We start from the raw sequence: 12,882 nt of genomic DNA, 5'->3' as shown, positions 1-12,882 counted from the left end.
GGCCAATAGACACATGAAGAAATTCTCAACCTCCCTAGCCATAAAAGAAATGCAAATCAAGACAACCTTGAGATACCACCTCACCCCAATTAGAATGGCTATAATCAAGAACTCTAATAACAACTGATGCTGGAGGGGATGTAGACAGAAGGGAATCTTACTGCATTGTTGGTGGGAGTGTAAACTTCTTCAACCACTTTGGAAAGTAGTATGGAGGTTCCTCAAAAGACTCCACATAGAGCTCCCCTATGACCCAGGAATCCCACTTTTGGGCATTAACCCAAATGATCACAAACAAGACCATACTAAACCTACCAGCACAACTATGTTTATTGCAGCATTATTTACCATAGCTAAGATATGGAACCAACCCAGATGCCCCTCAGTAGATGAATGGATCAAGAAATTGTGGTATATATACACAATGGAATTCTATGCCTCCATCAGAGAGAATGACATTGCCCCATTTGTTAGGAAATGGAAAGACTTGGAAAAAATTATATTGTTAAGTAAGCCAGGCCCAAAGAAATATAGTTCCCATGGTTTCCCTTATTTGCAATAACTATTATATGTCTGAATCAAGAAAAGTTGATGTTAGGGAAATGAACCCTAAGATATGTATTCAAATGTTTTTTTCTGTCATGTGATTGTTTCTAACATATTTATATGAGGATTTTTTGTTGCTTTGTATGTTCCTCCCCCAAGGTAGAACCCCTGTTTTCACTGTATTTGATGTTCGTATAATTTGTGGAGGGGAAGGGAAAAAACAAATCGTTTAAATAGGGATACAGGTGGACCCATTGCAACAACGAGATATATAAGTCGTTATGTTGAAAAACGAACTGTACAACTTTGCTGGGGGCGGGGGGCGGGACATGGGGGGTGGGAGGGGGACGGGAAGAGATGGGAAGGGGAAACGAAGGAGGCAACAATAGTTGATAAGAAATGTACTCATTATCTTGGCCCTGTATTTATAACCCCTGTCTACGGTATTTTCACACACACAAAAAAAGAAAATGTATTTGTAATTATTTGTTGATCTGGGCTAATTCCAGTATTTGGCTGAGCACGGTTTTTCTAGCTTTTAAACCTATGTACTTTGGAGTTGGTGATCTAAGGATCATGATTTGAGGCTAGCCTGGGTATGAAAGTTAACAAAATTTCATCTCAATCAGTTACTGAGCATGATAGCACAGCACCTGCCTCAAGTAATGAGGATGCAGAAGTGTGCCACTGTCATCCCACTGACAAAGGGAAGCATGACTTAAGGAGGACTACAGTCTAGCCTGCTCAGGAATAAAACAAAACCTTATCTTGAAAATAAGCAACACAAAAAGGGACTGAGAGTGGTTTTACTGGTAGAGCTCTTCATAAGCAAGTGCAAGGCCTTGAGTTTAAATATCAATACCACAAAAAAGTATAAAAGTGCTAACATTATTCATGTACAAATATTTATGTTGCCATGCTTTCATAACTATGTGATAAATGTGTAAGAGCACAGTTTCTGGACCATGCATGTTTAGTTTTATTAGAAATTGTCCATATTTTCAAGAGTCCCGCTACCATTTTATATTCCTATTAAGGATGTTGGTGATAAATATCTTTTTTATTAGTCAGGAATCTAGATAAACATAAGCAATTAGAGACATAGCTGATAGAGGGTTAGATAGATGGATAAATAGGGATAAATAGACAGATAAACTGGGGAAATATTAAAGGAATTAGTTTATGTGATTTTAGAAGTTGAGAAGTCCCACAATAAGCCATATACAAACTAGAAAAAACAAGGAAGATTATAACATGGTTCAATCTAAGTTCAACACCTCATAACCACGGTAAATGGTGTCACAGGCTAAAGACTTGAGAACTTGGAGTTCTGGTGTAGAAGGGCAGGACAAGAAGACATACTGAAAATATTACTTTCTCAGATATCTGGGTATCCCTTTACCTAGGCATGAGCTAAAATAAGTCATCATAACATCTATTTTAAAATTAACTTTAGCCATTTTCATCAGTATGTGGTTATGTATCATTTTGTCATTATATATTTTCCTAGCTAGTGCAGAACAACTTTTTATGCTTGTTTGCCATTATTTTGTCCTCTTTGGTAAAATGTTTATTCATACCCATTTTCCAATTGTATTGTTTCTGTTTTTACTGTTTGTTTTAGGAAGTTCTGTCTGTCATACCCAAAAGTGCTTAGATACATGGCTTATATGCATTCTCTCCAAGTCTATAGATTATGTTCTTATATGGACTTTCATTGTGCTACAGTTTTTAATGCTGATAAAGTGCACTTTAACAGTATTTCCTCTTATGGGCTGTGTTTTTGGTGTCAAATCTAAAAAGTGTTGCCTAATATTAGATTCAGGATTTGTCTTGTATTTCCTCTAAGGTGTTTTAGTTTCATATTTATGTATATTATCTATTTTATGTTAATAGTTGTATAAAGTGGGAGATTTAGGGCTACATTCATTTTTGTGTATGGAAAGCTTTTTGCTTATGGGAAGACAGTTGCTCCATCCAGTTTTTGATAAACATATTGATCCGCTATTGAATTGTATTGAATCAGTTGGTTATTTGTGTGGGGACTGTTTTTGTATTTGGTGTTCTGATACTCTGAACTATGTATCTCTCCACCACAACTGCATTGTCTTAATTGCAAGCACTATACAGTGAATCTCAATGTGAATAGAATGAGTCTTCTTGTCTTTTTCTTCTTTATGAAGATTATTTTAGCCATTCTACATTTTGTGCCTCCCTCTGTGAGTTTTCACATAAGCTTTGTCTATGATTGTAAAGAAACTTGATTTTGATAGAAATATTGTTAACCCTGTATAGCAGTTAAGAGAAGTTTCTCATTTTCATGGTGCAATTTGAACATACTATGCCTTTCATATATATATATAGTGCTGTTAATGATGATAAATACTCTCTCTCTATATATATATATATATATTTCAGAATACAGATCTAATTTTTTGGGGGGGGTCAGTCGTGGGGCTTGAGCACTGTCCCTCAGCTCTTCAGCTCAAGGCTAGTGCTTTACCACTTGAGATACAGTGCCACTTCCCTAATGAGTATTTTTTAAAGTATTTAATTTTTAAAATTTCCTTTCAGCAAATTTAGTATTTTGATATGTTTTAAATGTCTGTATCTGTCCATTACTTGTTAATATATAGATATTAAATAGTTTGTTTTATGGTATTGTTTTTTGTGGTTGTGGGGCTTGAACTCAGGACCTGGGTACTGTTCCTGAGCTCTTTTTGCTCAAGACTAGCTCTTTACTACTTTTAGCCACAGCTCTACTTCTGGTTTCTTGGGGGTTAATTGGAGATAAGAGTCTCACAGGGACTTTTTTGCCCTAGCTGGCTTTGAACCTCAGTCCTGAGTAGCTGAGATTATAGGTGTGAGCAACACAATATTTGTGGAGGTGTTGGGTATCAAACCTAAGATCTCATACATCAATTGATTTTTGTGTGTTCATTTTATACTGTATGTTCCTGAAGAACTCAATTCATTCTGGAAGTTTTCTGTTTTTGATTACTTTCTTCTTTTCTGATCTATACTCCTTATATTTCTTTTTTGTGACTTAGCACATCAGCTAAACCTTCCATTGCATATTTTTTCCCATTGTTATGTTTCTATCAATTGTGGAAGCTCTCCTTCTTTCACCATTAAGTACAGAGTTTCCTGTCAGGTTTTGGCCAATATTCTTTATCAAGTTAAGGAACTTGTATAGTATCTATTTCTTGAGAATTTAAAAAATAATAAATATAGTATATTATATAGTAAATGGGGTATAGAATTCATTAAATTATATTCTGCACTAGTTAATAAAATCATACAGGAGTCAGAGGAAGATGGCAGAGGAGAAGCTGAAGGCTAAACAAACTCTTGCATAGAAAGCAGTTTTAGTGTTCCAGTGAACAGACCTAGCCTAGAGAATCACACCAAGTGTGCCATCACAGTACAGAGAATTAGGCCAGAGAGGAAAAATCCAGGCAAGGAGACAGATCTGAGCACTTCTCAGTAGCCACACCAGAGGTGGCTGCGGTGACAGTGGTGGCAGTCAGGGCCACCATACCTACAACAGAGAAAGAATGGGGGAAAAGGCACCAGATGAAGCAGGAGAAGGGATTCTACTCAACACCTGCAAGAACTGACAAGCAGCAGATATCTTCATCCTGAAGATCGCAGACTAGAGACAGCAAAGGAACCAAGCCTCTGGTGCGAGTACAACCCTGACATCCTCACTCCTTCTCAGGGACCAGAGAAGGGAAAGGCGCCCCTCCCCCACCACTGGAGATCTCCTCTTTAATACTGACAAAGGTCCAGCTGAGGAGCTAGCTCCAACTTAGGCCTTGGAAGAAAACAGAAGAGTCATTTAGCAGGTCACAGGAACATGAACTGACCTGCCAGGCTCAGCTCCACCTAGGGGAAATTTATTAAGCCCAGGCAGTGCGAGTTCCACCCCCACAGGAGTGACTTTCTTCACGGGGTAAACAGAACCAGAAGCTGGCCCTTCCTACAGCAGCCTAGACAATCCATTGAAATTCAATAAACATAAACCCTGAGAATGGCTCCAGGCTGGGCTCTGTGAGCGTCTCAGAAGCTAGCTCCTCAAGGAAAAGCTATTGTTTGCTGAAAGGCTTCAACCCTACCCAGAACCTAGCCTCATCACAGCATCTCCAAACTAGAGGAAACAGTTATCTCCCTCTTTTGTGATACTCAAAGCAAATCTCTCTCCCACTGAACTAGCCTGGGAGGAGGATCACAAAATCCTGGGTAAAGCAGAGCATTTTTCTGCCTGCTCAAACAAACTGACTTCAGAAACCAATCAAGTGACAGGAAAACCAAACACCACAAGCAAACAAGAGACTCCACCAAGAGACTGGTTACGGACACAGGGGAGATACAGGATCTTCCCATTCCCCACCCCACCACCAAAAAAAAAATCAAAGAACACTTTATTGTACCTTTTTTAATTTTTATTTTTTAAAAATATTTTCTATTAATTTTTTTCCTCTCATAATTTTTATTTTAGGTGTATGTGTGTATGTGTGTGAGAGAAAGAGTGTGTGTGTGTGTGTGTGTGTGTGTGTGTGTGTGCTTTTTTGTTAGTCTCTTTTGATTTTTTGGTCCTTTTTCTATTCTTTTCTCTTTCTTTTTTTTCATGACTTAATTGCTGTTCTGCTCATCCCCAGATATATATCAGTCTTCTATTATTAGACCTTATACCCTATTGTTTACATACTTAATCCAGAAATTTATTACACAACCTCTTAGGCTTAACTTCTTTAATAGCAGTATTATCTATTTATACCTACATAATTTTCAAGTAACTAATTTTAAAAATTTTATTTTTTAGTTTTACATGTCTCTTTTCTATACCTCCCCTCTTTTCATCCTATCTAATCTTCTCTCAATATCATATCTTTAAACTTACATAATTTGTAAGTGTTTCATTTTTTAAATTTAAATTTTTGTTTTTCCATTTTTTCTTTTTTTTAAATCTCTCTCCTGTCATTCTGTGCAATCCATTTCCCTCTCTAAGATTAAGAATTGGTTAAATTCACACATCCCTCCAATCCTATTTTTTCCCATATTTCTCTGTAAACCTAATAATTTCTGGTTTGCCAAGTTCTACTTTGATGTTCTTAGCCCATTAATCCATAGTTGTTTGATGTTGAATAGATTGTATCTGTTGAACTAGAGTGTATCTGCAGCCCTTTTGACTGTGCAACTACAGAACTTTGGTTGATACTTGCCTTAAAATAGTGTTCTAACACAAAATTGGTGTTACTTCCATACCAAATGGGCAGAGCAAGCCGGAAAAACACAAGAAAAATGGCAAGTCCAGGTATCTCAACTCTCACTCATGATAATCCAGTGACAGAAAGGTTAATCAATAATCCAGAGGAGAATTCCCAAAAAGCTCTACAAACACTACAGGTAAACATGGTGAATGAAAAGACTGAAAACCTGCAAAGGACTCAGTGTGAGCATGATAGGGAGACAGAGGAGGCAAAAGAAAGATCAATACAGGAATCTCATGAGCGTGAGGAAGCTACTCAAGAAGGATACAAGAATTGCGTGAGCAGGTTGAGAACACTCAAAGAGAAATAAAGGAATTGGGAGAGCAGGCTGAGAACAAAGAGAAAAACAGGAATTGTGTGAGCAGGCTGAGAACAGTAAAAGAGAACTACAGGAATTGCATGAATGTGAGGAATCTAATCAAAGAGTAATAAAGGAATTGCAAGAGCAGGATGAGAATAGACACAGATCAATACAGGAATTCATGGAATCCATAAACAGAGGGCTGAAAGAATTCAGGGAGACCACAAAGGGAATGCGGAATGGAACCCAACAGAAGGAATGGGAGTCCAAGGAAACCATAACAAATCAACTAAGTGATTTGAGAATAAACACTTAACATCAAATTAAGGAAGTAAAGAAGTTCATACAAGATCTAAAACAAAGTTTCAACACAGAATTGGAAGGCATCAAAGCCGACAATTTAGAAGGAAAAAAAATAAAAAACAAAGTAGAGAGTCTTGACAGTAGGTTAGACCATGCAGAAGATCAAATATCGGGGATTGAAGATAGTCCAGGTATTATAGAGAAAGAACATACAAACATCCAAGATAAATCTAAGAAATATGATAAATCTATTCAACATTTGGAAGACACCATCAGAAGGCCTAAACTGAGGATAATGGGTGTAGAAGAGCACCTAGAGACAGAAGTTAATGGTCTAGGAAATTTGTTTAACAGGATCCTAGCAGAGAACTTGCCAAACATGCAAAAAGATAGGCCTATTCAGATACAAGAAGCTTTTAGAACCTCAAATAGACCAGACCAGAAGAGGACATCCCACCATCACATTATAATCCGCACAGGATTAATTCAGACCAAGGAAAAGTTCCTTAAAGCTGTCAAGGAGAAAAGATCAATCACCTATAAAGGGAAACCAATTAGAATCACCTCAGATTTCTCAGCAGACACAATTAAACCAAGAAGAGCCTGGAATGATGTATGCCACACACCATCAATCAAGAATACTGTACCCAGCTAAACTCTCCTTCACAACCGAAGGTCAAATAAAAACCTTCCATAGCAAAGAAAAACTGAAACAATATATCTCCACCAAACCAGCCCTAGAAAAGATGCTTTAAGATATCCTACATATAGAAAACCAACAGGCCACAATAAAGGCCAAGAAACCGTGCCCAAACTGAGAATGTAAGAACCATAGGAAGAACCCAGTTGCAGCAGCACCCAAGAAGGTAGATTACTCGGCAGGAACTCCCAAACACCTCTGAGTCCTAACTCTCAACCTTAAATGACTTAACTTTCCAATTAAGCGACATAGACTGTCTAGCTGGATTAAAAAGCAAGATCCTTCTATCTGCTGCCTTCAGGAGTCACAACTTCCCATAAAAACAAACACATTTTGAAAGTGAAAGGCTGGAACAAAATCTACCAAGCAAACAACCCCATAAACAGGCCCGAGTTGCAATCCTAATATCAGATAAAATAGATTTCAAATTAAAATTAGTGAGAAGAGTCAAAGGAGATCACTACAAACTAATAAAGGGATCTCTCCTTCAGGAATCTATTACAATTCTAAATATCTATTCACCAAACAACAGAATACCCAAATTTATCCAAGAAAGATTACTTTCCCTCAAATCTCACATAGATCTAAAGACATTCATTGTTAGGGACTTTAACACACCACTATCCCCACTAGATAGATCAACTCAGCAAAAACTCAAGAGAAGCCACAGATCTAAACAACTGCACAGATCAACTAGATTTAACAGACATCTACCTAATATTTCTCCCAGCAGCAACAGAATACACGTTTTTCTCAGCAGCATATGGAACATTTTCCAAAACTGACCACATTTTAGATCACAAAACAAACTTGTTCAAATTCAGAAACATTGAAGTTATACCTTGCATTCTCTCAGACCAGAAGGGAATAAAATTAGAACTCAACACGAAAACCCACCAAGTAAAATCCGGGAACACATGGAGAATGAAAAACACACTGTTGAATCACCAGTGGGTCATAGAAGGGATTAGAAAGGAAATTCAAATGTTTATGATATTCAACAAAAATGAACACACAAATTACCTGCTCCTCTGGGACACAGCAAAGGCAGTACTCAGAGGTAAGGTTATAGCTCTGATTTCCTACATCAACAAATTGGAGAGATCTGAAACCAACAATTTAGTGAGACATCTGAGCCTTCTTGAAAAAGAGCAGTCAGATAAACCTCAATCCAGTGGACAGAAAAAAATAATTAAAGTTAAATCAGAATTAAATGAATTAGAATCCAAAAAAAATAAGAAGAATCGACAAAACAAAGAGTTGGTACTTCAAAAAAATTAACAGAACTGACAGACCCTTAGCAAATCTTATCAGAAAACAGAAGAGAACACACCCAAATAAATAAACAGAGATGTGACCCGAAACATCACCACAGAAACAACCAAGATTCAGAACATTATAAGGGAATACTTCTCAAACCTTTTTGCTAATAAGTTTGAGAATTTGGCAGAAATGGACCTTTTCCTAGCAAATATCGGCATGCTGAAACTAAACCAAGATGAGTTAAACCATATTAACTAGCCCTTATTTAGCAATGAAATATAAACAGCTATAAGAAATCTTCCATCTAAGAAAGTCCCCAAACCAGATTGATTCACGGCAGAATTCTACAAGGCCTTCAAACCAAAGCTCACACCAATACTCCTCCAACTCTTTAATGAAATTGAAAGAGAAAGTTCACTACCAACTCATTCTGTGAAGCCATCATAACCATCCCAAAACCAGGCAGGGACTCATCAAAGAAAGAGAACTATAGACCCATTTCTTTGATGAATATTGATGGAAAACTTGTCAACAAAATTTTGGCCAATTGCTTCAACAATTCGTCCAAAAGATGATACACCACGATCAAACAGGATTCATTTCAGGGATGCAAAGCTGGTTCAGTATACGCAAATCAATCAATCAATTCATCACATCAAGAAGAGCAAGGATAAGAACCACGTGGTTATCTCAATAGAAGCAGAAAAGGCATTTGACAAGATCCAACACCCCTTTATGATGAAGGTTCTGGAAAAACTAGGAATCCAGGGAACATTACTCAAGAAATCTAATAACAACAGATTCCGGAGGGGATGTGGACAGAAGGGAACCTTACTACATTGTTGGTGGGAGTGTAAAGTTGTTCAACCACTTTGGAAAGTAGTATGGACGTTCCTCAAAAGACTGCACCCAGAGCTCCCCTATGACCCAGCTATCCTACTTTTGGGCATTTACCCAAACGATCACAAACAAGACCATACTAAACCTGCCAGCACAACTATGTTTATTGCAGCATTATTTACCATAGCTAAGATATGGAACCAACCCAGATACCCTTCAGTAGATGAATGGATCAAGAAAATGTGGTATGTATCCACAGTGGAATTCTATGCCTCCATCAGAAAGAATGACATTGTCCCATTTGTTAGGAAATGGAAAGACTTGGAAAAAATTATAGTAAGTGAAGTAAGCCAGGCCCAAAGAAACATAGGTCCCATGGTTTCCTTTATTTGTAATTACTAGTATATATCCGAGATAAGAAGAAATGGTCAGATAAGTTGATGTTAGGCGAAATCAACTCCAAGAAAAGGATTCAAATGTTTTTTTCTTTCTTGCTATTGTTTCTAACATATTTATAAGATGATTTCTTTGTTGTTTTGTATGTCCATCTCCCACAGCATAACTCTTTTCACGTATTGGATATTAATATAATTTGTGGAGGGGAAGGGAAAAAACAAATCGTTTAAATAGGGGCACAGGTGGACCCATTGTAACAATGAGATGTAGAAGAAGTTATGTTGAAAAATGAACTTTACAACTTTGGGGGGGGGGGGTTGGAGTTGGGAAGGGATAGGAAGGGGAAACAAAGAAGGAAGCAACAATGCTTGATAAGAAATGTACTCATTACCTTGCCCATGTAATTGTAACCCCTCTGTAAGGTGTTTTCACACTAAAAAATAAAAATAAAAAAATAAAATCATACATTAATTAGTTTAATCTGTTAGTGTGGTAGAATACCATACTTTGTTTTTGAATATTTAATATATATATTTGAATATTTAATTAAGCCTGCAACAGGTGATCATGTTATATAATTCTTTCATACAAGCTGGATTCAGTTTGCTAATACTTTGTTGAGGATTTTCACAGCAAAATGTATGAAATAAGTTGATTCAAATTTTCTTCCTATGGATACTCTGTATGGGTTTTGTTATGGCAGTAATAATAGCATCATAAAATGAATAAAAATGCTCTTTCCTTTTCTATGTTATGCAAGAGATTGTGTAAAATTAAAATTAATTATTTGCAATCATTTTGTAGACTTTTCCAGTGAAACCCTCTGAGTGTAGTGATTCCATTGTGGAAAGCTATAATATTATTAATTTAATCTCATTAATAGCTACAGGGCAATTTAGAGTTTTTGTTAGGCTGGTATTTAATAAGGAAAGAAAGAGCACTGTTTCATTACTATCAGTTGCAGGCAGAGTAGAGTCCAGTTTGCTCACTAAGTTGGTTGCACTTGAAGAGTGAGTTCCTCAGTATTGTTGGGAAGGAATGGGTAGTTCAGCTTCCTGCTAGACCTTCACCGATACCTCACTGACAGGGGTTGGTAGTAATTTCATTTATTCTTCATGACTTCTTACAGACTAAAGGTGTTGGGTGGAATTGTTTCCATTTGGTGGTGGTATTCTAAATTCTAACTCCCCAATAAGCTTCTTTCAATACCACTTTTTTTTTGTAAGTCATGGGGCTTGAATTCTGGGCCTGGGCGCTGTCCCTCAGCTCTTCAGCTCAAGGCTATCACTCTACCATTTGAGCCACAGTGTCACTTTGGGTTTTCTGGTAGTTTATTGGAGATAAGAGTCTCAGAGAGAAGTCTCTAAGCCTTTAGCCCACTTATTAATCAGGTGGTTGTTTCTTTGAGGATTTGTTGTTGGGGGATTTAATTTTTTGAGTTCTAAGCATATTTTAGATATGAGACCCTTGTCCGCTGTTTGCTAGTGAAGATCTTCTCCCAATCCGTGGACTTCCTATTGATCTTGCTTGCTATGTCCTTTGCCATGCAGCTCTGCAATTTCATGCAATTCCATTTGTCCAATCTTTCTTTGATTTGTGACCTATTGTAACAATGAGATGTACAAGACATTATGTTGAAAACCAACTTTCCAACTTTGCGGGGGCGGGGAGGGGTAGGGAGGAGTTGGAAAGGTGGGGAGGAAAGGGATGGTAGGAGAAAAACAAAGGAGGGGGGTAACAATGCTGGATAGGAAATGGACTCATTACCTTTCTCATGTAACTGTAACCCCTCTGTACAGTGTCTTTACAATGAAAAATATATTTAAAAAAAGAGTCTCACGGACTTTCCTGCCTGGCATGGTTTTGAACCGCGATCTTCACATCTCAGCCTCCTGAGTAGTTAGGATTACAGGTGTGAGCCACTGGTGCCCGGCCAATACTGCTTCTATGGGAAGGAAGAGGAGAGCCTCATTGTTACCAGGGGATGAAAAAAGTTTGGACACCATATATAGTTTCTACTGACTTCATGCTAGGGTGAAGAGCTCAAGATTACTTGGTGTGGAAACAAGCACAAGGCTCATTATTGACTTCACTGACATACTTTTAGGGAATTTACAGTTTCCCTTAGTATAATGAGGCTTGGTGAGGTCCTTCTCACAGACTGGTAAGGTTGGGCATCTACTTTCCCCATGTAGACATCACTGATATGCCTGCAGGTTGGGTGACAATTTTGTCCTGCTATTTTGGCAGTAATAGAATAGTGCTGTTCTGAAAGATTTCTGTAAAAGCTTGTTAGGCTGCCTAGTCCTTATGTTAAAGAGAGGATTTCTTTTTGCTTTTTCCTCCTTTTTTCCCCTTATCTATACCCATTGGCATTTCCTAGCTGCCAGCCTTTCCAGCAACCATTCTGAGACATGTAAAGCACAAAGAACACCCTGGGAATTCATTAACATATCTCTCCTGGGGCTCTAAGATTCCTACCTACATTTCATCTTCCCCTCTACCTTTCAGTCTTATGTTTGTTATAAACATAGTGTCCAGGGTCTTTGATTGTACTTTGTGAAAGGAATAGAGACAAGTACGTCTACTCCATAATTTTAAATGTAGTCCTATTTTTGCACTATCTGTTCCATTCCATTGTTCTGTATGTCTAGCCCTCTGTCAATGCCATATGTTCTGTGTTATAAGAGTTGCAGTCAAGCAGTATGATTCACCCCCACTTTTTTCAAAATTATTATTGTAGTTTCTCTCTTACCATCCAAATTTTAGAAGCAGTGCCTATACATAAAAATATTCTGCTTGGGTTATGATTAGAATTGCATTAAATTAATAGAACAATTTGATGAGACTGACATTTTTCCTATATTGAAATCCTGAAACTACTCCCTCACGGATGCCAAGGGATGACTGCATGCTGGTAATCAGGTTGCAGAAGTTTATTCCCTCCTATTAGAAGTTTGCTTAGAATTTTGTTTTATCCTTAATGGGTTTGGCATTTTATCTTTCTGCATCAGTTGATGATTGTATATATTTTTCAATTTAAAAATGTTTATATGGTGGATTACATTAATTTATTTCTGAATATTAATCTAGCTTTGCATTTTGAGGATGAATTCGATTTGGTCATGGTGCATTATTCTCTCGTATATATTACTGGATTCAAATGGCTAAACTTTTTATTTTTTTTTAATGCCCATATCCATGAGGAATTTTTTTCTGTAGTTTTCTTTATTTTTTTATGCCTCATCTGCTTTTGTTTT

The sequence above is a fragment of the Dipodomys spectabilis genome, unplaced genomic scaffold (assembly GCF_019054845.1).
Source record: "Dipodomys spectabilis isolate Male_0828 unplaced genomic scaffold, ASM1905484v1 ptg000082l, whole genome shotgun sequence".
In the NCBI taxonomy this organism is placed as follows: domain Eukaryota; kingdom Metazoa; phylum Chordata; class Mammalia; order Rodentia; family Heteromyidae; genus Dipodomys; species Dipodomys spectabilis.
The sequence above is the reverse complement of the archived record's forward strand: the minus strand, read 5'-3'. Positions refer to the sequence as shown.